The 11,334-nt window shown below is 44.1% G+C and overlaps 1 long non-coding RNA gene across 1 annotated transcript; it reads right to left on the bottom strand.

The window, feature by feature from the left end:
* Window positions 1–3,848: 3,848 nt before the first annotated feature.
* On the bottom strand, window positions 3,849–9,294 carry LOC108529071 (uncharacterized). The gene is made up of 2 exons (XR_001885390.1): window positions 9,127–9,294; window positions 3,849–4,202 (listed from the first exon to the last, which is right to left on the bottom strand). It is a non-coding gene; the product is annotated as an uncharacterized LOC108529071 (long non-coding RNA).
* Between the last annotated feature and the right edge of the window lie 2,040 nt (window positions 9,295–11,334).

The following is an 11,334-nucleotide window of genomic DNA, read 5'->3' as shown; positions in this document are numbered from 1 at the left end:
CCCCCACCCCCCTTTTTTTTTTTTTTTTTTTTTTTGAGGCGGAGTCTCGCTTTGTCACCCAGGCTGGAGTGCAGTGGCGTGATCTCGGCTCACTGCAAGCTCCGCCTCCAGGATTCATGCCATTCTCCTGCCTCAGCCTCCCGAGTAGCTGGGACTACAGGCGCCCGCCACCTCACCCAGCTAGTTTTTGTATTTTTAGTAGAGACGGGGTTTCACCGTGTTAGCCAGGATGGTCTCGATCTCCTGACCTCGTGATCCGCCCGTCTTGGCTTCCCAAAGTGCTGGGATTACAGGCTTGAGCCACCGCGCCCGGCCTAATTTTTTTGTATTTTTAGTAGAGACAAGGTTTCATCATGTTAGCCAGGATGGTCTTGATCTCCTGACCTTGTGATCCACCTGCCTCAGCCTCCCAAAGTGTTGGGATTACAGGCATGAGCCACCGTGCCTGGACTTGATGGTTAATTTTATATGTCAACGTGGCCAAGTCATGGTAGACAGTTTGGGCTCAAACACCAGTCTAGCTGTCGCTGTGAAGAAATGTTTTAGATGTGATTGACACTTAAATCAATCACCTTTGAGTAAAGCAGATGACCCTCCATAATGTAGCTGGGCCTCATCCAATCCGTTGCAGACCTTGAGAAAAAAGACTGAGGTTCCTGGGAAAAGAGGGAATTCTACCAGCAGATGGCCTCCAGACACGAGCTGCAACATCACCTCTTCCCTGGGTCTCCAGCCTGACAGCCTGCTCTGTAGAATTCAAATTTGTCAGCCCCTCCAATCACACAAATTCCTTAAAATTAACCAATCTCTCTCTGTCTCGCTCTCCCTCTTTTTAAACACACACACGTGTATCTTTCACATATATACATGTATGTGTGTATATATATGTATGTGTGTGTATGTATCCTATTGGTTGTTTCCCTAGAGAACCCTAATATGCTGACGTATAGAAATACAATGTTTTTATGTGTGTTAACCTTACATCCTACAACCTTGTTAAACTCACTTATTAGTTCTAAGAGGTTTTTGCAAACTCCTTGGGTCTTTGACATAGACAATTGTGTACACTATGAACAAGAACTGTCCTCTCCAGGGTGGGAGGGGCACCAGGTTAAGAGTTGGGCATCTCCTTGAGATGCCCTTATTTGCTTAGGTCCTGCATGAAAGCACATAGTGCCCTAGCTCTTGAAAAGCATGAAAATCCTGAGAGAAAGCAACACAGAGCTTTCTCCATTGTGAGGTGGTGAGGAGGGGATTAGGACACTAGGTGAGAAAGGACAGGCCTAGACAAGGAAGCAAGGGGCCAGTGGGCAGATGGGATAAAACCACCTGCTCCTCAAAACGGCCAGGCTCTGAGATGAAGCGGGAATCTGCACTTAAACTGAGACTAGATCCATCCCAAGGATTCAAGTGAGTCTGGCATATGGACAGGAATCCCAGTGGAAGCCTTTTTGTGGAGTGAAGGGCGGGGGTGAGTTGCAAAATTTTCTGGACCAGAACTTACTGTAGGAAAAGAAGAATTGAAACTGGGCATGGGCTCCTGCTTATGGTCCCAGCTACTCAGGAGGCTGAAGCAGGGGATTGCTTGAGCCCAGGAGGCTGCGGTGTGCTGTGATCACACCTGTGAATAGCTGCTACGCTCCAGCCTGGGCCAGAGCAAGACCCCATGTCTAAGAAAAGAAAGGAAAGAATTCAGGCACTGTGAGGTAACCTAGGAACAAAGTTTCAGAGCATTGAGTACAACAGAAAAAAAAAGTTTACTTAAAGTCCATAAAATCCTGCGACATTAGCATCCTTTTCTGGAAACCCCTCTCTTACACTGTAATTCTAGGGAGACAGAGGTTCCCGTAGACGAACAGAGCACATGGCCCCAGTGCCCAGCAGAGCGACGTGGAGCTGCAGAGTCCTGCGGGGACTCATTTGTACACAAGCACATGAAACACCCCCACAGGAGCCCAGATGTTTCCTCTGTCTTGCTGCAGACTTTGAAAGAGCTAGAGACCCTGTGAAATCAAGGGGGTAAACCCGTGCAATTGAGGGGTTTTAACTCATGGTATGCTGTTTCTGCAGGCCTGTGACATCAAGAGAAAACAGAAGAGAGAAGGGAATTCCACCTTTACCCACTGAAAATACATCTACCCACCTCCTCTGTCACAACCCTATGAGATGGTTCTGCCATCTCCCAGCCCTGAAGACTGTGAGGCCATCTGACCACCTTACATTGCTAAATATGGCAGGATGTCACCTGACTCGACTGCCTGTCAATCATCACACCCCCTTGCTCCCACTTACTTTTCTATCACCCCGTAGGTTTCCCAACAGCTGTCCTTAAGTCCTCCAGGCTACAGAAACCACTCTTGAAACAATATGTCAGCGCACCATTAGTGTCCTTCAACTCACACCCTCACTTCCCAGCCCCTCCTCTGTGAACGTCTCTCCTTACTTCTTCCACCAGCACTAATCAACCTAATATTCCTTCACTCTTTTCTCCCCTCCCAGCTTCCCTCCAACTTGTACCTGATCCGCCCCCCATCCTTTCTCCTCTTTCTTTCCAATTCTCCACACCACGACTGAACACTTGTCAGAAACAGTGCTCCCCCTGGGCCCCTCCACACCTCCTGAAACCCTGTCACTTACCACCCCCAGCTCCGATGGCCCTGGGCCTCCCTCCCGACAGCTGGGGCCCTTCCTGGATCTCTAGACATCACCAAGCTAAGCCAGTGTTCCAAAATAGTCTCCTGAACAATGATGACAACTGCACAGTTATTTTGGAAGGTGAGTGTGGCCAGAGTCCCAGAACAATGCAGGAAAGACAATGGGATGGCGGGCAGCAGGTAGCCTGGCCAGCTCTTTGTGAAGATGAATTCAGGAGCCTGGTATTTCTTTGAAGGATGACCAGAGAACAGATGAGCACTCAGGATTACACTGAGACCAGGTCCCTAATGCTCCTAATCCCTTAGGACACAAAGACCTGAAGGACATAGAAACTGCTTCTCTGAAAATTGGCTTGATTATTCTCCCAAAGTTGACCAGGATCCAGAGCTTAGATTTCAGGATGTCAGGGCATATGCTGAGGCCTAGCTGTCTTCAAGCTGCAGTTTCCAAGATAGCCCAGAATAGAGTCCAATCAATACATGGCAATATAGTTCTTTGTTTTCTGTAAGTTTTATAAAAACATACATACAGAAATGTACATAAGTCATAAGTTTACAGCTCAACGAATTTTCACAAAATGAACACACCCTCAAAACCAGCACCCAGATAAAGAGAATACAACAAAAACAGCAGCGGACCTCCTCACCCCTGCCTCCAGCCAATACTCCACCCCTCACCCCAGGATTAATGCAATCCCAGCTTCTAACATTGTACACTGGTTTTGCCTGTTCTTTGAACTTACTGTAGCAGTCACAGAATATGTACACTTCTGTGATTAGCTCATTTCAGTCAACATAATGTCTGTGAGATTCATCCTTCTTGGATCTAGTTCCAGTTAATTCATTATCATTACTGTATTGTATTGTATTCAATAAATATTACTACAATTCATTCATCCATTCTACTCTCCGGCATTTGGGTAGTTTCCAGTTTGAAGGCTTAAGTAGTAGAAGTATTATGAATATTGTTTTCATTAAACATGCATGCAGCTCTGTTGGGTACAGTATAGGCCTTGGAGTGGAATTACAGTTCTCAAACAAAAGAAAATAAATTCGAGTTTGATATAGACTTGATTGTTCAAGACAGATTCCCTGATTGTAGTGAACCTGAGTTGACCACGAGCAGTTGAAGGAGCGTACTTGTTAAAAGGACAAACGTGATGCTGGGAAACACATACAGATCTCAAGAGATTATTCAGGGAAGCACCAGGTTTATTTTAAATGATGGGAAGAGGTATCAAAGGTTATAAAACCATCCCAATAAATAAGGCCAATGGTGGGCTGATAATATCTTCAGAGAACATGTTTAGGATCATATGGTTCCTTCTTCATTCTTCTCTGCAGAACCTCCTGGCAGTTATGGCAGTGGAACATTGGAAACAGAGATGAACAGGAGGTGGGAAGAGGAGGCTAAGTGCATGTGGGCCTAAAAGTCCCTGCTTTGGGAGTTTTTTAACAGTCCTGGATGGAGGTAAGGAGGCAGGCATGATTCTAAGATCTCAAGGAAAGGAGATTCCATGTCATTCTTCTCTTTCCTTGGCCCCTAGACTGTTTACGAATGAAATAATTTCATCAATGCTAGCAGATCCCCTCACTGAGACTTCCAAACATTTTTATCAACAATTTTATGTCACTCCCAGTAACTCTTTGAAGGTAAATGACAGAATTAATTTTCCCATTTAAAAAATCAAAACACAAAGACCCAATGGAGTCTACATTTTCTAGTTTTAGTCAGCCAATCTGGAAGTTGTGTCCGGTGACCAGTGTCCCAGCTGTGAACTACAGGCAAGTCTACAGCATCATCTTCCATTCACCATGTGGTTACTGCACCTCTTATACAAACTACCTGCGTCACTCAGTCATCCAGTATCAAGGACTATGCCACACTCCTTAGGACAGGTGCAGAGCACTTAGAGATTAATAAAACAGGCCGGACACAGTGGCTCAAGCCTGTAATCCCAACACTTTGGGAGGCTGAGGTGGAAGAACTGCTCGAGCCCAGGAGTTCAAGACCAACCTTGGCAACATAGTGAGACCCCCATCTCTACTAAAAATAAAAAATTAGCCTGACATGGTGGCACCTTCCTGTGCTCCCAGCTACTTGGAAGGCTGAGGTGGGAGGATCCCTTGAGCTCAGGAGGTTGAGGCTGCAGTGAGCTGTGATTGCGCCATTGCACACCAGCCTGGGCAACAGAGCAAGACCCTGTCTCAAAAAATAAATTAATTAAATAAAATTTAAAATAAAACCCTTTTAGAGTTCAAGTCTTAATCACCATACGGCTTTGGGCAACTTATTTTATCTCTCTCTGCCTCCATTTCCTAGACCTGGAAACAAAAATAAGAGAATGAAATTTATACAGCTTCTCAGAAGAGTATGTAAGTTAAGCCACATAAAGCATATAAATATCTGTCACTTAGTAGCCACTCAGCACATGGTAATTACAGAGCACGGTGCCGTAAGAAGTTGCTGGGGAGGCAGACATATAAATGAATGCAGAAAATATGTGAGGAATACTAAAAGAGAAATTAAAGTGTCCTGTGACTTTTTCATCCACATACATGAGTGTCAAAGCTACTATCCTCTGGAAGGATCATGGCAGACGGGAGGCAGGACTAGATTGCAGCTCCCACTCAGATGCACAGAGCAGCGTGTGGAGTATTGCATCATGAACTTTTGCTCCAGAATGACTGCAGAAATAAATCAGGAAAGCCAGGAGAACCCACAGACCTTCTGAAGGAAGTGAATTGCTCCTGCAGGACCTGGGAGACACCGTGAGGGCGCAAACTGTGGAAGTGGGAAACGGGTGTTGTTCACCCCCAAACACAACCTCACTGGGGAACCCTAAGATCTATCTAGATCACGGGAGAAGATTCTGCCATGACCTGGAGCTGAGTCAATTCGGAGAGCCGTGTGAAATGCAGGGGTAGAGGAAGCAGTGGGAAAATCCCTGTGGGCTCTCCAGGTCCCCTGGCAAGCCATTTCTGCCTTGCCTCCCAGGGGCCATTGGGGAGGGCTACCGGAGGCACTGGGAAAAGGCCACAGGGAGAAGGAAGCCTCCAGCTAAACTTTGTAACAATTCCAACTGAACAAGAAGTCTCGTGGCCAAAACTACAGGGAGGCCATGAACCCGGTGTGCAGACCACAGGCAGGGAAGCACGAAGGGTTCACAGCTTTCACAGCTGGGAGGGCTGGTAGCCGGGGGCAGACTCTCCGCCCTGCTTGCCCACTGCCTGGACACAGACTCGGTGCTGTTGAGCGGGGAATGGTGAGAGTGAGACTGGCCCTTTGGGTTGTGTGGGACCTGGGTGAGGCCTGTGACTGCCAGCTTTCCCTCACTTCCCTGACAACCTGCATGACACAGCAGAGGCGGCATAATCCTCCTAGAAACATAACTCCATTGACCTGGGAAGCACACCTCCAGCCCCCACAGCAGCCACAGCAAGACCCGCTCAAGGAGAGTCTGAACTCAGACATGCCTAGCACTCCCCCCACTTATTGGTCCTTTCTACCCACCCTGGTAGCTGAAGACGAACGGCATATACTCTCGGGAGTTCTAGGGCCCCACCCACCACCTGATCGCCCCCATACTACCACAGCTGATGCTCTCTTGAAAGTGCCACCTCCCAGCAAGAGGCCAACCAGCACAAAAATAGTGCATTAAACCACTAAAACTGAGGACCCTCACAGAGTCCCTTTCACCCCCCGCCACCTCCACCAGAGCAGGTGCTGGTGTCCACAGCTGAGACCCACCGATGGTTCATACCACAAGACTCTGTACAGACAACTCCCAGTGCCAGCCCAGAGCCTGGTAGACCTGTTGGGTGACTAAATTCAGAAGAGAGATAATAATCCCTACAGCTCAGATCTCAGGAAGCCACATCCTTAGGAGAAGGGGAGAGTCTACATCAACGGAACACCCTGTGGGACAGAAGAATCTGAACAACAGCCTTGAGCCCTAGACCTTCCCTCCAACAGAGCCTACCCAAATGAGAAAGAACTAGAAAACCAACTCTGGTAATATGACAAAACAAGACTCTTTAATACCCTCCAAAAAATCACACTAGCTCACCAGCAATGGATCCAACAACAACAACAAAAAAAACACCCTGATTTACCTGAAAAAGAATTTACAAGGTCAGTTATTAAGTTAATCAAAGAGGTGCCAGAAAAAAGCAAAGCCCAATTTAGGAAATAAAAAATACAAAAAATAAGGGGAGAAAGGTATCATATAATAAAAAGCAATCAAAACTTCAGGAACCAATGGATGCACTTAGAGAAATTCAAAATGCGGCCGGGCGCGGTGGCTCAAGCCTGTAATCCCAGCACTTTGGGAGGCGGAGACGGGCGGATCACGAGGTCAGGAGATCGAGACCATCCTGGCTAACACGGTGAAACCCCGTCTCTACTAAAAAATACAAAAAACTAGCCGGGCAAGGTGGCGGCGCCTGTAGTCCCAGCTACTCGGGAGGCTGAGGCGGGAGAATGGCGTGAACCCGGGAGGCGGAGCTTGCAGCTGAGCTGAGATCCGGCCAGTGCCCTCCAGCCTGGGCGAACACAGTTGCGACTCTGTTCAGAAAAAAAAAAAAAAAAAAAAAGAAATTCAAAATGCTCTGGAAAGTCTCAGTAATAGAAGTGAATGAGCAGGAGAAAGAACCTCAGAGCTCCAAGACAAGGTTTTCAAAATAATCCAACAAAGACAAAGAAAAAAGAATAAGAAAATATGAACAAAGCCTCCAAGAAGTCTGGGATTACGTTAAATGACCAAACCGAAGAATAATCGGCATTCCAGAGAAGAAGAGATATCTAAAAGTCTGGAAAACATTTGGTTATACACTACTGGGTATCTACCCAGAGGAAAAGAAGTCATTATACGAAAACGATACTTGCACACACGTTTATAGCAGCACAATTCTCACTTGTAAAAATGTGGAACTAACCCATATGTCCATCAATCAATGAGTAGATAAAGAAACTGCCGTATACATATACAATGGAATACTACTCAGCCATAAACAGGAATGAATTAATGGCATTCACAGCAACCTGGATGAGACTGGAGACTATTATTCTAAGTGAAGTAACTCAGGAATGGAAAACCAAACATTGTATGTTCTCACTCATATGTGGGAGCTAAGCTATGAAGATACAAAGACATAAGAATGACACAGTGGACTTTGGGGACTCAGGGAGAAAGGGTGGGAAGGGAGTGATGGATAAAAGACTACTACAATTTGGGTGCAGCGTCTACTGCTCGGGTGACGGGTGCACCAAAATCTCACAAATCACCACTAAAGATCTTACTCATGTAACCAAACACCACCTGGTCCCCAATAACCTATGGAAATAAAATAATTTTTTTTAAAAAAAAGAAACTAGGCTGGGCGCGGTTTGTAATCATGTCTGTAATCCCAGCACTTTGGGAGGCGAAGGCAGGTGGATTATCTGAGGTCAGGAGTTTGAGACCGGCCTGGCCGATATGGTGAAACCCTGTCTCTACTACAAATATAAAAATTAACTGGGTGTGGTGGCACACACCTGTAATCCCAACTACTGGGGAGGCTGAGGCAGGAGAACTGCTTGAGCTCGGGGGACAGAGGTTGCAATGAGCCGAGATCGTGCCACTGTACTTCAGCCTGGCTGACAGAGCGAGACTCTGTCAAAAAAAAAAAAAAGAAAAAAGAAAAAAGAAAAAAAAGAAAGAAAAAGAAAAGAAAAAGAAACTAATAGGGAACAAAAGCTAGTATCACTCTTACACGAGATCTTTAGGTATTATACAGTAAAACTATCTCAATCTCAGTAAGAACTAAGTAAATAAATAAAATGACAATAAGGGACTTTTGTGCATCCAAAACTTTCAGGCAAAGATCATAAGTTCTCTAGCATCATTACATGTCCAGGTTATATTTATCAAGCCTTACTTGTTCCTTCCCACACATTAACATTTCAGAATTATATTTCATTTATAACAGGTATTAAACTCACTAACCTGACAAGGTTAACATCAAAAAATAAAAACCAAATTAATGGCATTTAAATAAAAATAGCCTCTGGCTTGAGCCCATCCTGGCAACAACAGTGAAATTCCAGCATCCCCCCAATCTTCTCAGAGTTCTTGGATGGCCTGAGAATGATCCCCACAGCCTCTAGACACTACCAGCAACGTTCCTTGCAAGGCCCTCCCCTCCTTCTTTCAATTGGTTCCACCTCTGTCTGCAAAGGCTGCTTTCCTTTCTCTCTTATGGCTCACTTTACTGATACTGAACTCCTCCCTTCCCAATATTGAGATCTACTGTGTCCTGGGGCTGGGGCTGTACCTCTCCCGTATCACTCCCCTGCTCTTGTCACCATCACTGCTTCTGTCCTGAGCCACAAGCCCTCAGCTAAGCCACAGCATGCAAGCATGTGTTTCAGTCCAGAGGCAGAGTTGGAGGCCACTTCCTCCAGAAGAAAACGTGCACTTTACTTTCTTACCTTGCTGCATGCACAAGAGGGAGCCTCGTGCCAGCTTCTCCAGTCAGAGTGGTAGCCCCCAAGACTTCCTCTTCCATCCACCTTTAGGTGCAGCATCCAACAAGGTCAAAATCACAATGTCTTGCATCTAATCAAAAATTACCAGGCACGCAAAACAAACAGGAAAATATGACCCTAAATATAGAGAAAACAAACATGAAAAACAACCCAGAAATGACACAGACTAGAGAATTAGTGGAAATAGTTATAATTGTATCCTATATGCTCAAAAATTTAGAAGACTGAACGTGTTGGCAGATATTATTTTTTAAAATACCTTTTTCTGAAATTAAAACTACAATGTCTAACATGAAAATACATTGGATGAGATTAACAGATTAGACACTAAGAAGAAAAGATATGTGAACTTGAAGACAGCAATAAAAAGCATCCAAATTGAAATACAAGGAGAAAAAAACGACTGAAAAGGAACGGGAAGAGCAGCAGGGCATTGTGGGACAACTTCAATCAGTCTGAAAAATGAAAAGATGCTTCCAGATCTAAAAAAGAATCCTTTAAATTTTCAAAGAGCCCATCAGAATTTTTAATAGCTCTATTAGAAAAGAAATTTTCATTTTGCTGCTTAAGTTCCAGCAGGCCTATCTTTGTGATGAATCCCTTGGGATGTTGCCAATCCAGACAGGCAGTCATTTTGTTACTGTCTTTACTAATGTAAAATACTGACCAATGAGGGTTCCTTCCAGAAATGCAAAAGTTATTCAACAATAGGAATCCTGTCTACATCAATCATTACATTTATAAATTAAGAGGAAAACCCACATGATTTCATGAATTAATATAAAAAGGCATTTCTCTAATATTTAACAGCATTCTAATAAAAACATTAACATAGGAATAGAGAGAAACTATCTAAAGATGAAAACTGTTTACCAAAACAGAATTCTATTTTTAATCATGATGGAATAATAGAGACTAGATGTACCTTCCCTCCTTGCACAACTAAAAGCTGGACAAAATATGTGAAGCGAAAGTTTTCAGGTATCGGACAACAGGTAGTGCAAGACTGTGATCCCTGAGAGAAAGACAAGTGAGATGAGCCCTGCAAATACCCCCAGCTCACTTCCTGGAGAATTTCCAGGCTGACCACAGGAAAAAGATGCTGAAACAGAGTCCAACAGTCTCACTGATTAAGGAGACAAAGTTTAGAGTTCCAGCAGGGCAAAATGAGAAAAAATTGTGAGGCAAAGTACAAAGAAAAAGAACAGCAGAGAATGAGGGTTCCAGAGATCTGCAGAGCAGTCCCTCAAGACTTTGGCTGAGTACTGCTATGCGCTTGTGTAAGGAGACTACTGAGGCTGGGGAAAGAACAGCAGAGAAGAGTAAGCAGAACAATTTCAGGAGTTCACACAGGACCAGAAACAGTGTTTTCCCTAGCCAGTTTGGGAAGATCTCCTAATACGGTGGGCACTGGGTCCAGTTCTCAAAGCTTATTGCCTCAGTGGGGCCAAACTAACCCTCAGTGTAAAAGTAAAGTATCTAAAGGAATGTTTAGAAATCCAGCACCCAATAACATAAAGTGTACAATGTCTGGCATTCAATAAAATATTAGCTGGTATGCAAATCAGCAGGAACATATGACCCAGTACCAGAAAAAAAAAAATATCATTCTATAGACATAGACCTATGTATGACTCAGATGTTAGAATTTGTAGGCTAGGACATCAAAACAAGAATTATAAATTCACTCCATATGTTCAAGAACTACAAGAAAGTATAAGTATAGTCAGGAGAAAAATGAAATGCCTAACTAAACTTCTGGAAATGAAAAATACCATAACTAAACTGAAAAATGCACTGGCAGGATTAACAGCAGATTAAACGCTATAGGAGAAAAGATTTGTGAATCTGAAGATAGAGCAACAGGAACTATCCAAATTAAACACTGAGAGAAAATATAAGCCAGAAAAAAATGAAGCAAAGCATCAATACGTTGTGGGACAATATCAAGTAGCCCAACACATACACAACTGGAGTATCCAGAAGAGGGGAGGAACAGAATACTTGAAAAAAATGGCCATTTTTTCCCAAATTTAATGAAAATAATTAACCCACATGTATTGGTCAGGGTTCTACAAAGAAATAGAAGGAATAGGATATATATATATATATATATATAGTATTAATATTAGTATTATACTGTACAGTTTA

Source organism: Rhinopithecus bieti, unplaced genomic scaffold (assembly GCF_001698545.2).
Source record: "Rhinopithecus bieti isolate Rb0 unplaced genomic scaffold, ASM169854v2 scaffold_5750, whole genome shotgun sequence".
Taxonomy (NCBI): domain Eukaryota; kingdom Metazoa; phylum Chordata; class Mammalia; order Primates; family Cercopithecidae; genus Rhinopithecus; species Rhinopithecus bieti.
Note: the sequence above shows the minus strand (reverse complement) of the source record. Positions and strands in the feature narration are given on the sequence as shown.